This window comes from Pinus tabuliformis, chromosome Q (assembly GCF_031772625.1).
Source record: "Pinus tabuliformis cultivar Carrire ecotype Pingquan chromosome Q, CPIR1, whole genome shotgun sequence".
NCBI lineage: Eukaryota > Viridiplantae > Streptophyta > Pinopsida > Pinales > Pinaceae > Pinus > Pinus tabuliformis.
The window spans coordinates 1056303950-1056327567 of NC_142296.1; positions in this window are offsets into that span (position 1 = coordinate 1056303950).

Sequence of the window (23618 nt, forward strand, 5' to 3'; positions counted from 1 at the left end):
AGCTTCTCTTGTAGGATTTGAACTCTGTTATAAACTTGGTCTCTAGTTTGTTGTAAACATATAATTTGATTTACCCTCCTTTGCATATCATTGGGCTCAGCTTGAGTCTCTTGAAGTAGTTTCATAACAGGGATCCCTAGTGATGAAGGGAATTCGGCCTCTAATCCATAGACTAACTCATATGGGCTGACCCCAATTGACCTCTTGGTTGTTAGTCTATCTGCCCATAAGGCATTCACAAGCTTCTTATGCCAATTCTTCTTATTTTCTTCCAATACTTTCTTTATGATGTTTACAAGGCTTTTATTTGATGATTCAGGTAGGCCATTTCCTTGGGGATAGTATGCAGCGGAATGGCCCAAAGTGATGTGAAATCTGCGGCAAAAGTTCACCATCTTCTTAGATCTGAAAGCAGCAACATTGTCTGTTATTATCTTATCAGGACAACCAAATCTAGCAAGGATATTGGCCTCAAGGAACTGAATGATAGTGGAATCATTTGCTTGTCTACATGGGATGGCCTCAATCCATTTAGTAAAGTAGTCTGTAGCTGTTAGAATCCATCTATGTTGGCCTGAAGATGAGGGATGAATTTCTCCAATGAAATCCAAGCCCCATTGCTGAAAAGGTCTCTCTGTTGTAATAGGCCTCAAAGGAAGTGGCAGTAACTTTCTCTTTCCCTCAAACACTTGGCATTTATGACATGAAGTGGTAAATTTCTTGACATCAGAGAAAACAGTGGGCCAATAATAACCAGTTCTCAATATCTTATTCACAGTGGACTTCCAATACAAATGTCCACCACAATTACCTGCATGAAATTCTTCCATGATTTTGTTAGACTCATTTTCCATTAAGCAGTTTAACAATATACCCTCATGGTTTTTCCAAAGAAAATTTCCATTCATAACACAAAATTTTGAAGCTTTCATTTTTAGGAACCTACATTTAGTTCTGGACAGTCCTGGGGGAGCACACAGGTTTTGTAACACATGACAGATATCAGAATACCAGGGGGATTGTTCAAAGGCTACATTGATCTTTGCAGTCGCCAGCTCCGGTTCACTGTCCAGCTGGTTGATGTCCAAGGCTTGGAAATTTGTTTCAGACATTAATTTGGCCAAACCTTGCCCTTTTACCAGTTTTGTAGGTTTTATTTCAATGTCAAATTCTAAAATGTTGGCAATCCATTTTCCTCTTCTGCCCTCTAAGTTCTCTTGAGTAAGTATGTCTTTCACAATTGGGCTTGGTACATAGGCTATAACATGGGAGTATAGGATGTAGATCCTAAAGTCTTTAATAGCTTTGACCAAAGCATATGCTTTCTTTTCCATGATTTGGTATTTCAGGGGTGCATCTCTAAGAGCTCTACTAAAAAAAGCAATAGGTTTTTCATTTCCTTGGTCATCTTTCTATAATAAGACAACAACAATTGTGTGTTGGGAAGCAAAGGAAAATATGATAAATTCCCTATCAAATTGAGGGTTGGTTAAGATTGGGGTTTGGGTGAGGGCTAGTTTGATACCTTCAAAAGCTTGATTTGCTTCTACTGTCCATTTTACTTTTGAATCCTTTTTTAGCATGTTATTGAGTAATCGGCTTAATTCGGCCAAATTTGGGATAAATCTCCTTAGGAAGTTGATTTTACCCAGAAAGGCTTGTAATTCCTTTACATTTCTTGGATGAGGCATTTGTAAGATGGCCTGGATTCTGTCTAGGTCGATCCTAATGCCATCCTTTGAAATGATGTGACCCAACAGTTTACCTTCTTCCAAACCAAACAAGGATTTCTTGGGATTTAAGGAAATTCCATATTTCCTAGAAGTTATGAATATATGCCTTAGATGTTTCAGATGTTCAGGGTCAGATTTTGAAAATGGTGTAAGGTCATCTAAGTAGACCACAAGGAAATCATGGATCTCTTTGGCAAAAGCAATATCCATTGCTCTTTGAAAGGTAGCCCCTGCATTTTTCAATCCGAAAGGTATTTTCACATATTTGAAGGTTCCCCAAGGGGTTGTAAATGCTGTTTTGTCCTGATCATCAGGGTGAACTAGGATCTGGTTGAAACCTGAGAATCCATCAAGTAGAGAAATTCTTGAGGCCCCCACTACTCTCTGCAAGATGTGATCCATCTTGGGTAAGGGGTAGTTATCTTTCAAGGACACTTGATTTAAGTTCCTTAGATCAACACATAGCCTTATTTCACCAGTTTTCTTTCTTGTAGGGACTAAGTTTGAAATCCAATCAGAAAATCTGATTGGTGCTATGATGCCAGCCTTAAACATTTTTTGTACCTCTTGTTCCATTGCTGGGAGAAGCATAGGATTGATTATCCTCAATTTTTGCTTAAAGGGTTTTTGATCTGGCTTGAGAGGGATAGTGTGTTGAATTACAGAGGTGTCATAGGATTTTAAATCCTCATAACTCCATGCAAAGACATCCTGGAACTCCTTGAAGAGGTCAATGTATTTAGGCTTTTGATCAGGAGGTAATGAAGCAGAAAATTTTATTATTTTGGGTTGTTCAGCAGTTCCAATGTTACACTCTTCTATGGCAGCGTTGAGGGGCTGGATTTTTGGTTTGCTGGGAACATCATTGGAGTTGAAAATGTCTTCTAATGGAGCTAAGCCTGTTGGAAGAAAATTGTCTTTCAATTGTATAACTTCGGCTTCATCATCAGCTATCTCTTCACAACTGTTTTGTCCAAGTTCTTGTAAACTGTTTTGTCCAAGTTCTTGTATGTTTTCTTTGTTAAAATTTTTTGGATGTAACATTTGGTTTTCTGTTTTGGGTGAAACATTTGTTTGGCGCTGTTCACCTAGTATTTGTGATTGACTTGCTCCCTTGGCATCAATGTTTAGTCTTGCAAATTCTTGCTGTAAAGTCAAGAAATTGTTTATTTGTGTATCATCATCAAATACTTGCCAATCCTTGACATTATTTGGGACAGATGGTCTGTGTTTTAGCTCAGCTGTAAGACAGTGGTTGGGTTCAAATGGAAGTTTACAGGTGCTTGCAAATGTGGCCAAACTATGAGCATGCAGATTATGTGTTCTCGGAATTTTGGTTATTTGAAATTCAGTGAAGGAATTTAGTAGTTCAGCAGCAACAGACCTATAAGCCCTCAGTCTTTTGTCATTGGTGACAAAATTTCCCTTTACTTGTTGGATAATTAGGTCTGAATCTCCTAGGACTGAGACTTTTATGGCTTGTAAGGATTTTACTAGCTTTAGGCCTAGTAAGAGAGCTTCATATTCAGCCATATTGTTGGTGCACCTGAAGTTTAACCTATAGGCTCGGCCCTCTGCATGACTGTTTTGTTTGTTATGTATCCAAACCCCTGCTCCTGCCCCTAACTTGTTGACTGACCCATCAAATTCAAGAAACCAAAGGACTTCTTGGTTAAGGGAAGGTTTGTCAACTGTTATGGGAGTTGGCATCAACAACTTGAGATCTTGGTTTACCCTTGACTTTTCTTTTGGAACATTTTTGTTAATTGATTTCTCAACCTTCATTTCTTGAACATCAGTCTCTTCATTTGTCTGCTGGTCTTTTTTGACTGTGTGGAATTCCTCATCACCTGTGGGGTTTGTTTTGTCATTGAAGAGAATGTAGGAGTCAATGTCAGAATGGATAGCATATATGGGGAAGTTTTGAGGTTTTTCTTCACTGCTGACCATGTATTTCATAAGTGACTCTCTATATAGTCTCTTGGGTTGACCAAAGACTGTGATTGTGGCATATGACATGTCTAATTGTAGGGACCCTTGAAGTTTAGCCCCCGATGATCTTGATAACAACATTCCATATTTGGGTGGGATATCAGCAACTACAACATCCATTAAGATTGTTTTATTTGGATATTGGACAAGGGATACACATAAGTCTTTTATCAAGCCTAAACACTTAACTTGGCTGGAGTCAAATGAGAATAGGTCCTTATATGGTCTTGTAATATCTAGATTCAACCTTTCCATGACTGATTTCGGCATCAGGTTATGAGAGGCACCTGAGTCAAACATTGCATTGCGTAGTATCTTATCATGAACATGTAAACTGACATAAAAAGGTAAGATCCCTGTGACTGTTGTCTTTCCATCAACCTCTGGACCGAACAACAATTCTGGGGTATCATCCAACACATTGAAATTGTCTTTATTACGAGTAAGTTGGAGGGACTTCTTGATTTGTTGTTTGTAGATGTCATGCTTGGCTAGTTCTGAGAGAGGGATGGCTACCTTCAGTTTGCCAATTTCAGCTTCCAAGTCAAAGGGTCTTTCAGATTGAACCTTAGTGTTGTGGGTGACAACCTTTTCTTTGTTTAGTAAGTTTTCTTCTTGATCCTTGTCTTGATCTTGGGGCTTGTGCCTTTCATTCATCTTTTGAGGAAGGTCACTTGGATTAGGCTGCAAAGATGATGCAGCCAGTGGCTGTTGTGTTGAGGGAAGTTGTTCCGTAACTTCTTCAACGGTTACCTCCTTTGTAAGTGAATCAGTTGTGTTAATTGGTTCTGTGACTATGGCTCTTTTAGGCTGCAGCCTGTCCTTTGTTTTTTCAGTCTGTGTTATATTTACAGTTCTACTTCTTAGTTTGTATTGTTTATGAACTTCATAAACAGCTGTGTCATAGCCTTGTTTCAAGTCAAATGACTCACCTGACTTGGTTTGGAATTGTTTAATGTCATCATATTTATGATCTTCTTGACTCAGAAAAACTTGATGCTCACCATTGAGGCCCATTAGGTTGATGTGGGTGTCATCTACTTGCTGGTTTGAAGTGGATGTTTCAGCATAGTTTTCCTGGAATGGAGGTCTTATCTCTGGATCAGAATTGGCCTTGCCAACGTTTGGGTTTTGATTTCTCCTAAAATTGGGATTCGTTATAGGGTTGTTTTGTGGTGCTTCCCATGATGCCTTTCTCTCAACCGATTCCACTCTATCACCCAATCTCTTCATACCATTGAGTATTGCATCCAGTTTCTGATCAAAGGCCGAGGGTTCTTCTTTGTATATGTTTCTCTTTTCCAATCTTGCCCTGTTTCTTTTAGCAATCAGGTTTGCTTCTACTGTGACAGCTACCTTTTGGGCATCTTGGAGAGTTTCAGGTGCTCTTTCCTTTAACTGATATGCCATGTCAGGGTCAAATCCATCAGGGAATTTGTACAAGGCTAAATCAGGAGGAGGTCTTAAGTTTTGTGGTATTGCGTTGTATACATTGTTAAATCCGGCACAATACTCTAGAATGGTCTCTTGAGGACCTCTCTTGATTGTGTCATATTCACCAAGTATGTGCAAGGGATCTTTCTTTTTCTCCCATCTGTTAGTAAAGGCTTGATAAAGCTCATCAGGGGTTGTGATGGTATTTACAGCAAGTGATCTGAACCAAGTTCGGACATCACCTGTCAGGCTCTGGACAAAAATTCTCATTCTCACACTATCATAATCTATTTCATAGTTCTCAAAGTGATCCTGCATCTTCTTGGCATGCTGAATAGCTGTGAAAGGGCCAGTGGAGTCAAAATATGAGATTTTGGTTTGGTAATCCTGAGGTAAGGCTGCAGGATTAGCAGGCAACTGCAAGGGTGCATATTTGTTAGCCATATTTACAGGGTTTAGAGGATTGACAAGGGCAACTGGGACAACAGGAACGATGGGTACCACAGGGGTAACAGGTATAGCAGAACCTAGAGTGTTGGTCAAGGGAATATGTGCAGTGGATGAAGGTGTGAAAGGAGGGCTTTGAGATGTGGATGGTGAACTAGGGGAATTGGGGGTAGACCGAAAAAGAACCTTGATTGGAGTGGAAATGGGGTTAGGGTGAACTGTCTATAGACTTAAGTCAGCAAGCTTACCTGGCCCTTGCTGCTTCCTAACAATCTTAGGGATTGTGTTAGGATTTTCAAAAACAATGGGTGGGTTGGGGTCCGTATTTGACCTTGTGTACCGTGGATTCTTCTTGGGAGCCAGCTTCTGAACTTGTTTTTTGAGTATTTTCAGGAAATTTTTATATCCGCAAGGACTAGACTAGATTTTGGAATGGCTGTATATGTCTCAAAGCTATCATGAAGATTTGACTGAAGCAGCTTTAGGGGATATATAGCAACTAGAAAATCCTAAGGAGTCCCCAGTGGAGTCGCCATTTATGTTAACACCCAGGTTGTTCCCTATGACTCCCAAGGGAATACGACCGGGGTAACCACTAACCAAGCTTTGGATTACAGTCTCTAGCCAAACTGTAATCAGAGAGGGCTCTCTCTTTAAGATTTATCTCTGTTCTGTGAGGATTTTAGGCTAGTTATGAAGTGAGGGTTTGGTTTGAATTTTGGTTGAATGATATCTTTCAATACCTAAGATGTAGTGTCCAGACAGTTGTAATTCATTGGGCAATGGAGTCTAGAGCTGTGAATTGTTTGAAATGCTTAAGTGGGAGTGTTCAGACTGCAGGGCCTATTGGGTATTCCAACAAACAAACTTAAAACTGTGGTGATGATGCATGATTAGCCAATGGAAAGCAATTAAGAATTTTCCACTAAGCTAGTGGTGTGAAAGTGAAGTATTTTGCACATGAGCAAACTTGAATTCCTGAAACAAGGGTCACTGTGAAAGATATATTCTGAAAGTGCAGCAATTAAGAATTACACTTATCAAGATTATAACTGAAGAAAACATTCATTAACAACATAGATTGAGCTTAGGGTATTTCATGAATAAATCCTGAAGCTATTCTTTTTCTTTGTTGCTAAATACTAGAACTTAGAAACATGTATGGATTGTAAAAGACTGAAACACATAACGAAGAGAGTTACAGAAGACTTATTGTATTGTGAGATGCACAGGGATCCTGCAACTTTTAACAAACACCATGGACGCATTCAAACAGCTCAGAACTTGAGAGATTCCATCACTTCTTTTATTAAACTCTGAATAAATTACAGCATAGGATCTCTTCAAGAGGAAATCAACAACCCCTGCAAGCTTATGCGAGGGGGAATTTATACAATCGGTTCCAAAATATCTGAACCGCTGAGTTATCTGATAATTAAATACGTTACCAACTTTTACAAAATATTAGAAAAGCAGTTACTACTGCTATTAATACAAAATGAATGCCCTTTAACTTTGTCAGGAGTCTTCTTGACCCTTGGAGGTTACTGAGTCGGTTTGAAGTTTGCTCATTAATGTTGAATGGTTTGGCTTTATGCTTTGCCATGCTGTATCTTTCTCGGCCCTGCTGTCTGCAGCTGTCACTAATGCTTTAGTGGCCGGATCTTTCTGCTGAGTTGGCTCAGCCCATTCCTCTCTCATCCATCGTGTATGCATCACTTTTTCTGAAGGTGATGACTTATGTTTTTTGCTGAAAAGTGTGTTGGAAGCCTTTAGATTTACAGTATCTTCTGTATCATGCTAGTCCACCATTCCTAACTGGGCAACTGATGTCTCAAAATTGCCTCCAAGGTCTCATCTGCCTCTGTATATTTGTAGAAGTTTGGAGGCACATCAAACAAGTGTTTGATCTCATTCATTATAAAAAACAGGTTTTCTACCCTGTCATAAAGGCTTTTTCCAAATGCTGGCCCTGTTTCCTCTGAGGTGCTGGGTGTTTCTTTGATCTGATTGGTAGCAAATGTATTGACCCTTTTAGCATATACCTCATGTGAAAGTAGTCTCCCTGCACTGTTCAGTAAGCCTGGAAGACCTCTGCTTTCTAGTACTGCAAATTTCTCCAAAAACTTATTAACTTCTGTCTGCATCTCCTGGCCTCTTCTTTCCAAAGTTTGTCCCAGGGTTCTTAATGTTAGGACTCTTTTTATTAGCATGATGGTCTCAGTTCTGTTGGGAATTCCCATTTGAGCCAGCTGAGGACCTGTTCGGTAATTAAGCACTTTGATCATTCTATTGGCCACCTCAGGCATATTGCCTAGAGATGCCCTTGCTCTTTGGACTTCTCTGTGTGCTTTTCCAATGAGCTCCATTTGCTCATGGATGGTCTCAATGTATTGCCATTGATTAGTTATGGATTGGCCAATGTTGGCCCATAGGACTGTCTTGAGTTCAGCTACTACTTTATCAAGTGTAAGCTCTTTCTCCAGCTCCTTTATCTTCTCTTTGAGAGCCTTTATCTCTCTTCCTTTCTCAGCCACACTTTGTTTTGATTTATCATATCTTTCATTGAGCTTAGCCAAATTCTCTTTGGCTTGATTCAGCTCTGTCATTTGGGCTTCCAAGGCCTGAATTTCATTCTTGAGTTTCTGCATATCAAGACTTTGAGCCTGTTCTGTTGTTGGTGTTGGTGCTGATGTAGATGGTGTTGTTTGTTCAGCAGGAGGAGCAGTAGTCTGAGGAGGCTCTTCCAGATTGATTATTTCTGGAGGGGGCTGAGAAGTTTGACCTCCTTCCTTTTGTTGTATTGCTGCTTGCAATGCTGCCTGTGCAGCCTCTGATTCTCCCAACTTTTCTTGAGTCTGGATCAGCTGTTTATATAAAGACACTAGCAAAGCTACCGCATCTTGATCATGTCTCAGCTGGGCAACTTCTTCCGTTTGAGGGTGAATAGTTGCTGGGATTTTGATCTTTTTCCTCAAAGCTGCCATGTTTGCATCTCTTAATTTCAATATTTCTTGTATGCCCTTGATGTCCTTGGGGTCATGCCCAATCTCTATGATTATATCTTCTAAGGCCCTGATCCTGTTGTCCTTTGCTTGAGAGGATGCTCTCTCCAACTCAAGTTGGGTAGCTATTTTCTAGCCTGTAGTTATCCAATGTCTTGTCTGCCAAGGAGGCATACACCATCTCACCCGTTTGCTTATGCAATTCGATTTTGTCCATTGGGTGGATGTCCTTGGCAAGGACCTCAAGATTGGTCCTCAAGTAGTCTGAAGGGGACTGTGGTTGCAATGCAGTTGGCATGAAGTGACTCATGATCATTTTGCTTTCACTAACATCATATGCAGACATCAGTCTTTGCTGGTTAGTGGGAGCCATTTTCAACAAATGATTATATAATTGTATCTTTATTGGCTCATTCCTCCTCTTTATGTCAATGAACTGTTGTTTGATGCTCAGTTCACCTTCTCTCTGCTGGCTTGAGGAGCTGACTTCTCCTCCCACTATCCTCTCTTTTTCCTGCTGGAAGGAACTCCCAGATGCCTCCCTGCTAGGTGGGCCCATGCCCAAAGATTACCCTATAGGCACTTCTTCCTCTGAGAAGGGATTCATTCTATGTCTTTTCTCCCATGAGTTATCGACATTGTGGGGGGAGTCTCTCTGTCCCTATTCCTGCTTATATCTTCTTTTTGTGGGGTTTGGAGGACTGAGGCCTCCACTGTTGTCTCTTTCCTAGGAGGCACAATTTGTTGGGGCTGCTGCTCAGTGGATTTTGGGGCTTCCACTATTTTCTTTTGCTGCACAGGCTGCTCCTGTCTTTTTTCTTCTTGCTGTTGGTGTTGTTGTTGTTGATGCACTTCCTGCTGCTGCACTTCTTCTTGTTGTTCCACCTCTTTTTCTGTTAGCTCTTCAGTCATGGGAGGTGGTTGTTCCTGTTCCACCTGTTTTTGTTTGCCTTTGCTGGATGTCTGTTGAGTGTCCATGGCAGCTTGCTGATGTACTGTTGAAGATGAGGCAGCTGCTCCAAGTTGCCTTTGATATGAGAAGGAAACCTGTCCACAAGTTTCCAAGCCAGCCTCTTTTTGAATATTCCTAGTCTCTCTTTCTAGCATTTGCTCTCTAGTAATTGGCTCTTCTAGAGTGCCCTCTTTCCAGCTCAAAGAATTGGCATACTTTTCATAATGAGGCAGCCTTACATGTGCATAGTTACCCAATTTGTATTTTATCCTCCTGAGGGAAATAAAATGATTAGGGTCATAAGGTGTCCATTTGAAACTGGTTTGCAATTGGAAGCCCTCTAGGATCATATCTGCTTCCTTCCATCCCTCCTCTCTTTTGTTGTATAGAAAAGGGCCTAGCTGGTTCCTTACCTTCAACTGCACCTTCTTGTTCTTACTTTGGAAATGGAAGCAGTCGGCATTTCCAAACTGCCTGAAGTATTCTAAGGCAAAAATTCCCATAGGGACATATCTTGGCAGCCTATAAGGGTTCAACTCACAGCCATATATTCTGATTACTGTGTGGTGTTGGTAAAAGTACCAATCACCAATGCTGTAGGCCTTGGAGAGATGGAGAACTCTTTGCATGTCATCAGTCAACCTTGGAGGAGGAACACCATACAACAATGTCATAGTTGGGTGAATGAACAGGTCTATGAATTCACAGTATGTGTATGGTGATTCAGAAGTACAATGAAAAACTGAAGTCCAAAACACAACTGACCTTGGATTTCCCTGGGCATTAAGTTTCTTGAGGGGAATGGAGAAACTGTCTGGTTGATAAAATAAGAATAGATGGTAGATGTATGAGGTGTATCTGAACACCCTTTCCCTTTGTAGATTCATTAGCTATTCATGAATCTTTTCTGCAATATATGTGGCATACTCATAGTGTACAGCAGGAGGTTTTCCAGGAGAAAATATGGACAACATTGCCATTATGGTGTCATCAACATCCTCAACTCCCCTGTACCCCAGGACGTAGCTGATCAAATCCACTAGCATTTTTCCCAAGTCATTCAGGTAATGATATCCAATAGGAGGAGTTCTCGTAGGTTTAGAGCTTGGCTGTATGAATAACTGATTGATTTTGATGATCTGGGCACTTGACAAATTACTTCCCTTCTTTACTAAGTCCAACATGGAGAGAGGGGTCAATGGTCTTGTAGTGTGAAAATGCAGCATCTCATTTATGGTTTCTGGGGTGATATGGAACAAGACTGAGCCTGTAGGACTGAGAATAGCTCTCTGGCATGGATCATAGCACTCCTGGCATCTATGTATCAAGTTTGGAAGGGCATTGACTTGAGGGAGGTTGTAAATGGGCAAATTTGAGTCCCAAATCCCTAAAATATCAGCTCCACTAAGGTGTTGGGCTTTCAATTCATTTAGCATATGAATATTAAACTTAGAATTCATTGGGAACCAGTCTATCATCTGATAATCTACATCTCCCAGGGCTTTCCATTCTAACTCCCTTTGAGGGGCATTCAGAGGTTGAATATTCAGGGCTATTGGTGTTTCCATGGCTAATAAGGCTTCTGACTTGTATGTGAACTGGTTTGAGTGAGCAGAGCAACACAGAGGGGTTTCTTTGCAATAGAGAGGCGAGTTGCAAGGAACAAAGGGTAAATTGTGAAAGCAGCAATTGAAATATTGCTCAGAGGACTGATGAAGCCAGTACCAGGACTGATAAGAGTGTTTCTATGGTGAATTTATGCAGTTGAGGTTTTTAGTTCACGACTGCGCGAACTACCTGTGAATTTAGGTAAATTTTACTAAATGCAGGCTCTGCAGAAGGCTTTTTTTTTTGCCCCGCCAGTTGGAAATGGATACAGGTCACTGGATGTTTGCTGGTGAATTCAGTGCTTTACACTCTCTTAAGCCAGTTTCTTGGATAAATATGGATAAAACCAGGTGCGGGGAATGATTTTGAGAAATACCTTGTGAATTGCCGGTAACAGTTGCAAATGCAGGTATGACAGATGCGCCCACGGTTTCTAAGTCGAGTTCTGCAGGTTGGCACTGGTTTGGTCGTGAAATGCATGCAAGGAGAACAATAGTCGTTTTCACAAAAAGTGGGAAAAACGCAATTTTTTGGCTAAAATATGGATTTTTTGGAATATTGGCGCATTTTTTGGATGACGTCAGCATGACGTCATCAGGTGGGGTCAAGGTCGGATGACGTCACCGGGTGATGTGGCAAGCTGTGAGTGGTCCACGGGGATGGTGAGGTGGCGGACAGATCAGAGCAGTGGCGGACAAGGGTGCTGACGCGGCGGCGAGGTAGCACTGACGTGGGCTTGACGTGGTGATGACGTAGGCATAGCAGGACCGGCGGTAAACCAGAAGCGGTAATGGTTTTTCTCGGACCGCCTTAGATACGGTCGCTGTTTTGTCAGAGGGCGACCCGAGAAATTGTGAGGGCGACGCATGGCAGAGGCCTGACGTCACCCTCTGACAGTTTCTCGGGTGCTATCTTACGGACGTCGGGCCCGACCCGATATGCATACAGGCCGTCCGATCAAAGGTGCCCGATCGGACGGTTGACGGATCGCTAAATTGTGTGGACGATACGGCAGCGGGTGGGGTAATAAAATATTATTTTCTTTGAAAAACGCGCCCGACGGGACTTTAGGTTTTGGCCGAGTTATATAGTTTTCATTGTATTTCAAATGAAAATGTATATTGCGCCCATACTTTGGATAAGTCGGAAAAAGTAGTTTTTTTGTGTATTTTTGCGAATAGAGCGGGTTAGGGGTAAAAATGGGGTTTTTACAAGGTTTTTTAGCAAATGAAGGGGTTAATGGTTTGGATAACTTCTGAAGGGGGAAAAGGGGTAGGGTTTGGGTTCTTAAACTGACCAGATGTCACTTTAATCCCTGACTGTGAACATATGGCTATAGTTCCAAAGGGGAAGGGGTATTTATAGCATGCTTGGGGTTTATACACCATAGTGTTTATAATAGTAGGGAAAAGGGGAACATAGGGGATTTAGATAATAAGAAGTTAGGGGTTAGTAAGAGTGGGGGAAGGGGTGAAACACTAATTTTTTGTATGAAATCAACTTAGTATAGGAAGTAGATCAAAATGAAAAGAATTTTTAGACAAGAAATGTGGCTCTAAAGGAAACCAGAACCAACATAAAACCTTGAATTCTTTCATGAACACAACTGGTGTAGGGATGTTAGTAATGAACATGAGAAAGGGAAAAAGGAAGTTAGACATGCTCCATTATGTTACTGCAAAGTGATAGAGAAGAGGAGCTTTTCTATCCATTGATGCTTTCCTTGTTTTGACCAGCAAGATTCAGTTGGAAAGGAATGGCATTTCTGCAACCCCATCTGCCTACCCATCAACTTGCCTAACATTTTTTGTTTCTTCTTGGAGGGTGCACTTGGATTTGCAGACCCTTATGTGCCTGTTCTTTTCCATTGGCTTTTTTCTTTTGATTGTCTATCTAGCACTACCCTTATTGCTTCCAAGGCCCCAGATTAGGCGGTTGGGAACCTTAATTCTCTGCCTAACTATTGGTCTGCCAAGATTAAACAGTTTGGACAGACTTCTTTCTCTATTCTACAATAGAAAATTGAAACATGGCATGATCCAGATTAGGCTGTTGGACCATCCACCAAAATTGAGTCAATATCAAGCTATGTACATACCTTGTCTTCTCTTGGAAATATGGGATCTTTGTATCAGCAAAGCAGAGCATATTTGGCACTTGCATTTGCCAATCATGAAATATGAAACCTATTGATATAGGTATCCAACAAAATATATAAATAAAAAAGATCCAATATAAAAAAACACAAAAAATAGGGAACAAAAATAATATAAAAAAAAACACACAAAACATTAGGGAACAAAAATAATAAGTATAGATTATATATAATTATAATAAGGGAATTTTTATATTCTATTATAATAAGGGAATAATAAATAAAAATGAAAATAAATAAAATAAGTATTAAAATAGGAAAAATAATCAATAATAAATTAAATAGATTATAATGATAAATATAGGGGCTAGAAATAAGAAAAAATAAATTAATATAAAATAATAGTTATAATGGATAAAATTCCAAGGATAAGTATAAAATTGAACTAAATATTGAAAAAATAAACAAAAAGGATTAATATAACCTCAAAAAGGAAAGAAAGGAGAGAATAAAGACGCAAAAAAGAGAACCAAAGAAGATGGGAGGCAAATCATGAAGAATACCTCGAGGAGAGACGAGGCATCAAATTTCTACTACTTTAAAGAAAAAACAAAAAGGAATAAAATAACCTCAAAAAGGAAAGAAGGGAGAAAATAAAGACGCAAAAAGGAGAACCAAAGAACATGGGAGGCAAATCATGAAGAATACCTCAAGGAGTGACAAGGCATCCAATTTCTACTACTTAAAAAAAAAAGGGGGAATAAAATAACCTCAAAAAGGAAAGAAGGGAGAAAATAAAGACGCGAAAAAGAGAACCAAAGAAAATGGGAGGCAAATCATGAAGAATACCTTGAGGAGAGATGAGGCATCCAATTTCTACTACTTTTCAAGTTGTCATCCAAAGATTTTTTTTAGGATTCAATTATTATGCCTATATATAGTATTAAAGGTAACTATTTTTCTTTGAAATTTCATACATATAGAGTGTAGGTGAATATTTAATAAAAAACATGTAATTTACTATTAAAATTCATAATGTTTTGGCAAATATCATCCATTTAATCATACATATGTAAAAAAAGGGAAAAATTTTAACCAAAATTGCTAATATTTTTTTTCTAGAAATGTCCAAAACATAGTCAATTAGTGAAATTTCACCCCTAAAATATTCCACATCGCCATCCCTATTAAGATTGTTAACCACATGTTTCTCTATCTCAATGGATTCCCTAAACTTTCTACAATGATAATGAGAAATCCTAGCTAAGACGTAAACATCCTTTATACATATGTGATGCTTAATGTTAGCAAAATGCTCAGCAAAAGCTTAAGAACAAGAGCGATTATGTTCGATGTCCGCAACATGCTCCTAAATTCTTCCCTTGATGGAGCGACTTGTCTTACCTATATAAGGCTTCCCAGATGAGCAAGGGATCATGTAAACCCCTTTTAATGGATCTAAGGGAAGACCGATTAGTGGGAAGTGACTTAAATGTTGTATAAATATCATTTTTCTTAAGAATATGAGTCAACTTATATGCGGTTCCTTGAATAAAAGGAAGATGGGAAGTAACAATGGGATTTCCAGAATCAGTTCTAGTTCTAGGTCCTATAGTCACTTTGTTAAGCCATTTGGAATGATTTCAAGCCTTGAGGCTTACAATAGCCATTACTCATGAGAACATTTAAAATATAAGCTTTCTCATCATTGACAAGAAGACCATTAGAAATCCTAAGGGCTTTGGTAGCAAGGGTATTCAAAACACTGAATTTTTGGGTTGGGTGATGATAGGAATTGGCATGGAGATATTGCTTAGTGTGAGTCTTCTTGTGAAAAACTTGATGGGAGATGGAGCCTTCCTCCTTTTTGGTAATGAGGACATTAAGAAAGGGTATGTTTCCATCAACCTCAATCTCCATAGTCAATTTAATAAAATTATTTTGGTTATTGAGATGTTTCCTAAATATTTCAACCTTTTACTGACCATGGGGCCAAATGATAAAGGTATCAACAACATATAGTTTCGAAAGCTTAAGGTGGGAAGGAGAAGAAGCAACAGCTTTAATATCAAAATCCTCCATGAAGAGATTTGGCAGAATACAGGAGAGAGGTGATCCCATATCCACTCCACAAGTTTGGTCATAAATTTCATCTTGAAAGTTTAAGCAAGTAGATTTTAAGAAAATGCTGACTAATTTGGTTCAATTAGTTTCAGTGATATTATTAACAATGCCAATAGCCTCATTGGTAGGAATCTTAGTAAAAATAGAAACAACATCATAATTGACCAAAATATCATTAGGCTCAAGCTTAAAACCTTTAATTTCATTAATGAATGAGGATGAGTCCTTAATGGAAAAGTTAGTATTACGAACCAAAGATTTGAGCTTTAGGGCTAGATGCTTAGCAAGGAGATAAGTAGCCACACCAACTGTATTCACAACAGGGCTTAGTGGAGAACCATCTTTATGGGTTTTTGCAAGACCATAGATACGACTCATACAACGAATGAGCAGATTGCTTTCAATAAGCCTTTTACTAATGGAACTACAAACATTATCAGACATGACAACATTGGAGACAAAGTTAGAAACTTTTGAAAGAGGATTTTTACTAAGATTTTGATAGCTACCACTACTAGTGAGGTGATCTAACATCTTATCGATATAGTCCTTCTTATCAAGAATGACAATGGCACCACCTTTGTCAGATTTAAGTACTAGAAAATGATAATTATTATTAAGGGATTTAGGGGAAGGGAATTCAGACATCAAGATATTTCATTTGGGTGTTTTAGCATTCCAAATGATAATAGAGTATTCTTATCTAATATATTCTTTGAGGTGATCAGCAACATCCTTGAGGCCATACTCAATGTTGAACATAATGTCTTCAATAGGAATTTTGCGAGGAGAAATGGAAAAATTCAAACCTTTTTCACGAAGACATTGTGTGTGATAATCAATCTCCAAGCTTGATTGAGGTTTAGGATTATAATAAGCTGAATAAATAGTGTTCTAATAAAGGTAAAGAGAATCAAGGCTAGAATAATTAAGGCTTTCATTAGAAGACAAATTAGAATTAAAAGAGATAGAAGAATGAATAATATATGAAATGGAATTAGGAAAAGTGGAATTAGAATTAAAGGAGAAAGAAGAATTAAGATTATGATCAAAAGAGAAATTAGAATTTGAGTTATAGGAGATAGAAGAATTAGGACAATGATTAAAAGAGGAAATAGAAATAGAGGAAATAGAAAAAATAGAATTAGAAGAAAGATTAGATAATGAAATCGAGGAAGAACCATGGTTAGAATAAATCGAATTCGAGGAAACCAAATTAGAGAAAGAAACATGATTATAAGAATTTGAAATGGAGGAAGAGAAATGGTTAAAAGAATTGGAAGGATTATGGTTAATGGACGTAGAACTCGAGGGAGGATAAAATGACATATTAGATAGTGGATTAGAATAAAGAGTGGTCAGCGAATTAGAGGGAGATGACAATGGATCAGATTTTAATGAGTCGAGATAAGGGTCAGATGGTAAAGAAGAAGACCCAACAAAAATCAACGATTCATACAACATGTTCAAGTGAGAGGATGAGGATAGGTCGAGGAACGAAGAAGGGGACGACTGCGGAGAGGATGGGGAAGGAAGTGTAGAGTTGACAGGGATAAGAGATGGTGACCATGGAAGAACAAGAGACGATGCTCTAGAAGGAAGGAGAGACGTAGAGCAAAAGGGACCATAGTGCTAAGAGGAGGATAGGTTTTGCACTAACAAAGGCTAGGAAGGAATCAGATCAGAAGAATAAAATTGAACCCAAGAACTATGAGCTGACACCTTGCCTAAATTATGGTGTCTATGGGAGGAATAAATCTCAACATAACTAGAACATCTACGTAGATAGGAGACCAACAATAATTTATTAAACTTTATGCTCTGCTTATCCCTACAAAGGTCCTCAAATCTTAGAGCCTTAAGCGTTGAACATGCATCAATTCTCATCCATAGATGAGGAGAGATGGAATTAGCTAAACTGATATGAAGGAACAATAATTTCCTAGAGAGAGAATCTAAAGACTTATGAATATTACATATCTCAGAACGAAGCAAAGCTAAACTCGTAGAAAGAAAAATGTGACTAGTCATGTTATTCATAAGAGGATGAGAAACCTTAGCAAAATTCATAATAATAGAAGAATCCTACAAAGCTTAAGAAATGTTAGATCATATTCTCTCTTCATTACCTATAAGTGCAAGCGTTCAACTAAGCAAACATTGTTAGCAATTTCCCTTTGACATAAGGTTAAAATATCTGAATGGAGGCTTTTGTGAGTAGAAATATTTAAAAGACTATCTTTCAAATCCATCACATATCAAAGTTTATTGTTGATGTGTTTTAAACCAACTAATGTGGTTCATCTTAGGGACGATATAGATGAAGAGAAAATTTGATCCAAAGAGAGATATGGTTAGTTCAAAAAGTCAAAGAGTTGCGTTAAGAATCAAACCACAAATAGAATAATAGTTAGAATAATAATAATAATAATAATAATTCAAAGTAGAAAGCATTAAAATAATGAATAAATAAATAAAAATGTATAAGAAAAAAAATAGATAAATAACTAATACCATAATAATTCCAAAAAATAATAAAATAAGGAGCATTTTATTGTAAATAAGGAATAAATAAATAATAAAAAACCTAATAATTTTAATTATATAAATAATAAGAGTCATTAAGTAATAAGAAAGAATCAAAATAAATTAAATAAATAAAGGGCGAAAAATAAATTTTAATCCAAATTAATTATTATAAATGAATAATAAAAATAGATTATGTAAAAGGAGATACAAAAGCGAAGATATAAATAAAGTAATCTAAATTATTTAACTAAAATTTATAAATAAATCTAATTAAATCAAAAGTTATAATAGGAAAATTAGGGGTTAAATATATAAATAAAAAACATCCAATATAAAAAAAAACACAAAAAATAAGGAACAAAAATAATAATTATAGATTATATATAATTTTCCTTTGGAAGGTGGTAAAACCTATCAACTCAGGTGTCAAACCAACAGTGAGGACAGCCATCTCTGGCTGCTATCCGCGAATGCTGGGTTTGACTCATCACTGTTAAATAGGAAAACCACGCCACCTGGCATAACCCTGCTGGTGGTCCGTAATCGGGAGCAGGCTCTCACTCCTGCCAGATGCCTCTGGGTCTTGGGCCGTTAACCTGTTTCCTTACGTCCGAGGAAGACGAGCTCTTAGCCAAGCAGAAGCAGTTTTACGGTATAGATTATATATAATTATAATAAGGGAATTTTTATATGAAATTATAATAAGGGAATAATAAATAAAATGAAAATAAATAAAAATAGGTATTAAAATATGAAAAATAATCAATAATAAATTAAATAGATTATAATTATAAAGATAGGGCTATAAATAACAAAAAATAAATTATTATAAAACAATAGTTATAATGGATAAAAAAAACAAGGGCAAGTATAAACCTGAAATAAATATTTAAAAAAACAAGAAGAATAAAATAACGTTAAAAAGGAAAGAAGAGAGAAAAGAAAGATGCAAAGAAGAGAACCAAAGAACATGGGAGGCGAATCATGAAAAATACCTCAAGCAGAGAGTAGGGATCCAATTTCTACTAAGTTTCCAGTTTTCATCCAAAAGTTTTTTTAAGGATTCAATTATTATTCCTATATATAGTATTATAAGTGACTATTTTGGTTTGAAAAGTCATACATATAAAATGTAGGTGAATATTTAATTAAAAACATGTAATTTACTATTAAAATTCATAATTGTTTGGCGAATATCATCCATTTAATCATACATATGTAAAAATTGGGAAAACATTTCACCAAATCGGCTAATAAATTTTTTCAAAAAATGTCCAAAAATATTCAATTAGCAAAATTTCACACCTAAATTTTTACCTATCATCATCCCTATTAATATTGTTAGCTGCATGTTTCCTATCTCGATGGATTCCCTAAATGTTCTCTGATGATAATGAGAAATATTAGCTAGCACATAAAACATATTATATACATATGTGATGCTTAGTGTAAGGATAATGCTCCACAAAAGCTGGACAAAGAGAGCGATTATGCTTGATGTCCGCACATGCTCCTGAATTCTCCCCTTGATGGAGTGACATGTCTTACCTATATAAGGCTTCCCACATGAACAAGGGATCATGTAAACCCCTTTTAACAGATCTATGGGAAGAACAAATAGTGGAAACTGGCTTAAAGGTTGCAAAAATATTGTCTTTTGTAAGAATCTGAGTCAACTTGTATGTGGTTCTTTGAATAAAAGGAAGATGGTCAATAGCAATGGGATTTCTAGAATTAGTTCTAGTTTTGGGTCCTACAGTCGCTTTTTTCATATTTTGGAAGGATTTCAAGCCTTGAGGCTTACAATAGACATTACTCATTAAAACCTTTAAAATATAAGCTTTCTCATCATTGACAAGAAGATCATCACAAATCCTAGTGGCTCTGGTAGCAAGGGTATTCAAAAAATTGAATCTTTGGGTTGCGTGATGATGGGAATTGGCATGGAGATATTGCTCAGTGTGGCTCTTCTTATGAAAAACTTGATGGGAGATGGAGCCTTCCACCTTTTTGGTAATGAGGACATCAAGAAAGGGTATGTTTCCATCAACCTCAATCTCCATAGCCAATTTAATAAAATTAGATCGGTTATTGAGATGTTGCCTAAACATTTCAACCTTTTCCCCACCATGGGGCCAAATGATAATGGTATCATCAACATCTAGTTTCCAAAGCTTAAGACGGAAAGGAGAACAATCAAGGGCTTTAGTCTCAAAATACTCCATGAAGATATTTTCAACAATAAGGGAGAGAGGGGATCCCATAACCACTCCACAATTTTGGTCATAAATTTCATCTTCAAAGCTGAACAAGTATATTTTTAGAAAATGTTGACTAATTTGGTTGTATTACAATCAGTGATGTTATTAAAAACATCAATATCCTTATTGATAGGAATATTAGTAAAAAGAGAAATAAAATAAAAAATTTACCAAAATATCACTAGGCTCAAGCTTAAAACCTTTAATTTCATTAATGAATAAAGATGTGTCCTTAACGAAAAAGTTAGTATTACCAACCAAAGGTTTGAGCTTCAGGGATAGATTCTTAGCAAGGAGATAAGTATCCCAACCAATTGTATTCACAATAGGTCTTAGAAAAGCACCATATTTATGGGTGTTTGCAAGACCATAGATACGGGGAGTCAGAGGATTGCTTTCAATGTGTCTTTTACTAATGGAACTAGAAACATTATCAAACATGACAACATTAGAGAATTCCTTAGAAACTTTTGAAAGAAGATTTTCAGTAAGATTTTTATAGCTACCACTGTTGGTGAGGTCATCTAGCGTCTTATTGATGCAGTCCTTCTTATCAAGAATGACAACAGAACCACCTTTTTTAGCTTTAAGAACTAGAAACTGATTATTATTTTTAAATGATTTAGGAGAAGAGAATTCAGACCTCGAGATATTTCATTTGGGTGCTTTGGCCATCCAAAGGATAATAGAGCAGTCTTTCCTAATAATTTCTTTGAGGTGATCAGGAACATCCTTGAGGACATACTCAATGTTCCATATAATGTCTTCGACAGGAATTTTGCGAGAAGCAATGGAAAAATTCAAACCTTTTTCAAGAAGACATTGGGTGGGATAATCAATCTCCAAGCTTATAATATTGTCCACCTTACTTCTGGTAGATTGAGGTTTAGGATTAGAATAAGCTGAAGAAATAGGGTTTAAATTAAGGTAAAGAGAATTAGGGCTAGAAGAATTAAGGCTTTCATTAGAAGACAAATTAGAATTGAAAGAGATAGAATAATGAATAATAGATGAATTGGAATTAGTAAAATTGGAATTAGAATTAAAGGAGATAGAAGAATTAAGGTTATGATCAAAAGAGAAATTAGAATTCGAGTTATATGAGATAGAAGAATTAGGACAATGATTAAAAGAGGAAATAGAAATAGAGGAAATAGAAAAATTATAATTTTGAAGAAAGATTACAGAATAAAATCGAGGAAGAACCATGGTTAGAAGAAATCAAATTGGAGGAAACCAAATTAGAGAAAGAAACATGATTAGAAGAATTTGAAATGGAGGAAGAGCAATGGTTAAACGAATTGGAAGGATTAGGGTTGATGGACGCAGCACTCGAGGGAGGATAAAACAACGTAGTAGGTAGTGGATTAGAAGAAAGAGAATTAGAGGGAGATGATAATGGATCAGAGTTTAATGAGTCATGAGAAGGGTCGGATGGTAAAGAAGAAGACCCAACAAAAATTAAGAAATGAGAAAACATGTTCAAGTGAGAGGATGAGGATAGGTCGAGGAACGAAGGAGGGACATACATAGAGTAGGAGGGAGCACAGTGTGAAGAGGAGGAGATGATCTGCACTAACAAAGGTTGGGAAGGAATTAGATCAGAAGAAGAAAATCGAACCCAAGAGCTATGAGTTGACACCTGCCCTGAATTAACACGGCTATGTGAGGAAGAACTCTCAACATAACCAGAAGATCTACATAGATAGGAGCCCAACAATAATTTATTAAATTTTATGCTTTTCTTTTCCATGCAAAGCTCCTCAAATCTTATAGCCTTAAGCATTGAACATGCAAACATTTTCATCCATAGATGAGGAGAGATGGCATTAGCTAAACTGATATGAAGGCACAATAATTTCCTGGAGAGAAAAACTAAAGCCTTATGAATAATACAAATCTCAAAATGAAGAAAAGCTAAACTCATAGAAAGAAAAATGTGACTAATCATGTTATTCATAAGAGGATGATAAACCTGAGCAAAATTTAGAATAACAAAAGAATTCGTACAAATCTTAATAAATGTCAAACCAAATTTTCTCTTCATTACCTATAAGCGCAAGAGTTTAACTAAGCGAACATTGTTAGCAATTTCCCTTTGATTTAGGGTTAAAATATCTTAATGGAGGCTTCTATGAGTAGAAATATTTAGAAAGTTATCTTTCAGATCCATCACATATCAAAGTTAGTTTTTGACATGTTTTAAACCAACTAATGTGGTTCATCATAGGGACGATATAGATGAAGATAAAAATTGATCCAACAAGGGTATAAATAGAGGGGATAAAAGGTTAGTTCAAAAAGTTAAAGAGCTAAGTCAAGAGTCAAACCACAAATAGATTAATCATTAGAAAAATAATAATAATACAAAGTAGAAAGAATTAAAATAAGGAAAAAATAAATAAAAAGGTATAAAAAAAGGAATAAATAAATAACTAATACCTTAATAATTCGAAAAAATAATAGAATAAGGGGCATTTTATTGTAAAGAAAGAATAAATAAATAATAATAACCTAATAATTTTAATTGTATAAATAATAAGGGTCATTAAGTAATAAGAAAGAAACAAAATAAATTAAATAAATAAAGGACCAAAAATAAATTTTAAACTAAATTAATTATTATAAATGAATAATAAAAATAGATTATATAAAAGGAGATATAAGAGCGAAGATATAAATAAAGTAATCTAAATTATTTAATTAATTTTTATAAATAAATATAATTAAAGCAAAATTTATAATAGGAAAATTAGGGGTTAAAGATATAAATTAAAAACATCCCATATTAAAAAACACAAAAAATAACCAAAAATAATAATAATTATAGATTATATATAATTATAATAAGGGAATAATCAATTAAAATGAAAATAAATAAAATAAGTATTAAATAGATTATAATAATAAAGATAGGGGCTAGAAATAAGAAAAAATAAATTATTATAGAACAATACCTATAATGGTTAAAAAACCAAGGGTAAGTATAAATCTGAAATAAATATTAAAAAAAAAAACAAGAAGAATAAAATAACCTCAAAAAGGAAAGAAAGGAGAAAATAAAGACGCAAAGAAGAGAACCAAAGAACATGGGATGTAAATCACGAAGAATACCTTGAGGAGAGAGCACGGATCCAATTTCTACTAATTTTCCAGTTGTCATCCAAAGATTTTTTTAACGATTCAATTATTATGCCTATATATAGTATTATAGGTGACTATTTGGGTTTGAAAAGTCATACATATAGAATGTAGGCGAATATTTAATAAAAAACAGGTAATTTACTATTAAAAATCATAATTTTTTGGCGAATATCATCCATTTAATCATACATATGTAAAAAAAATGGGAAACAATTCATCAAAACAGCTAATAATTTTTTTCAAAAAATGTCCAAAAAATAGTCAATTAACGAAATTTCACCCCTAAAATTTTCC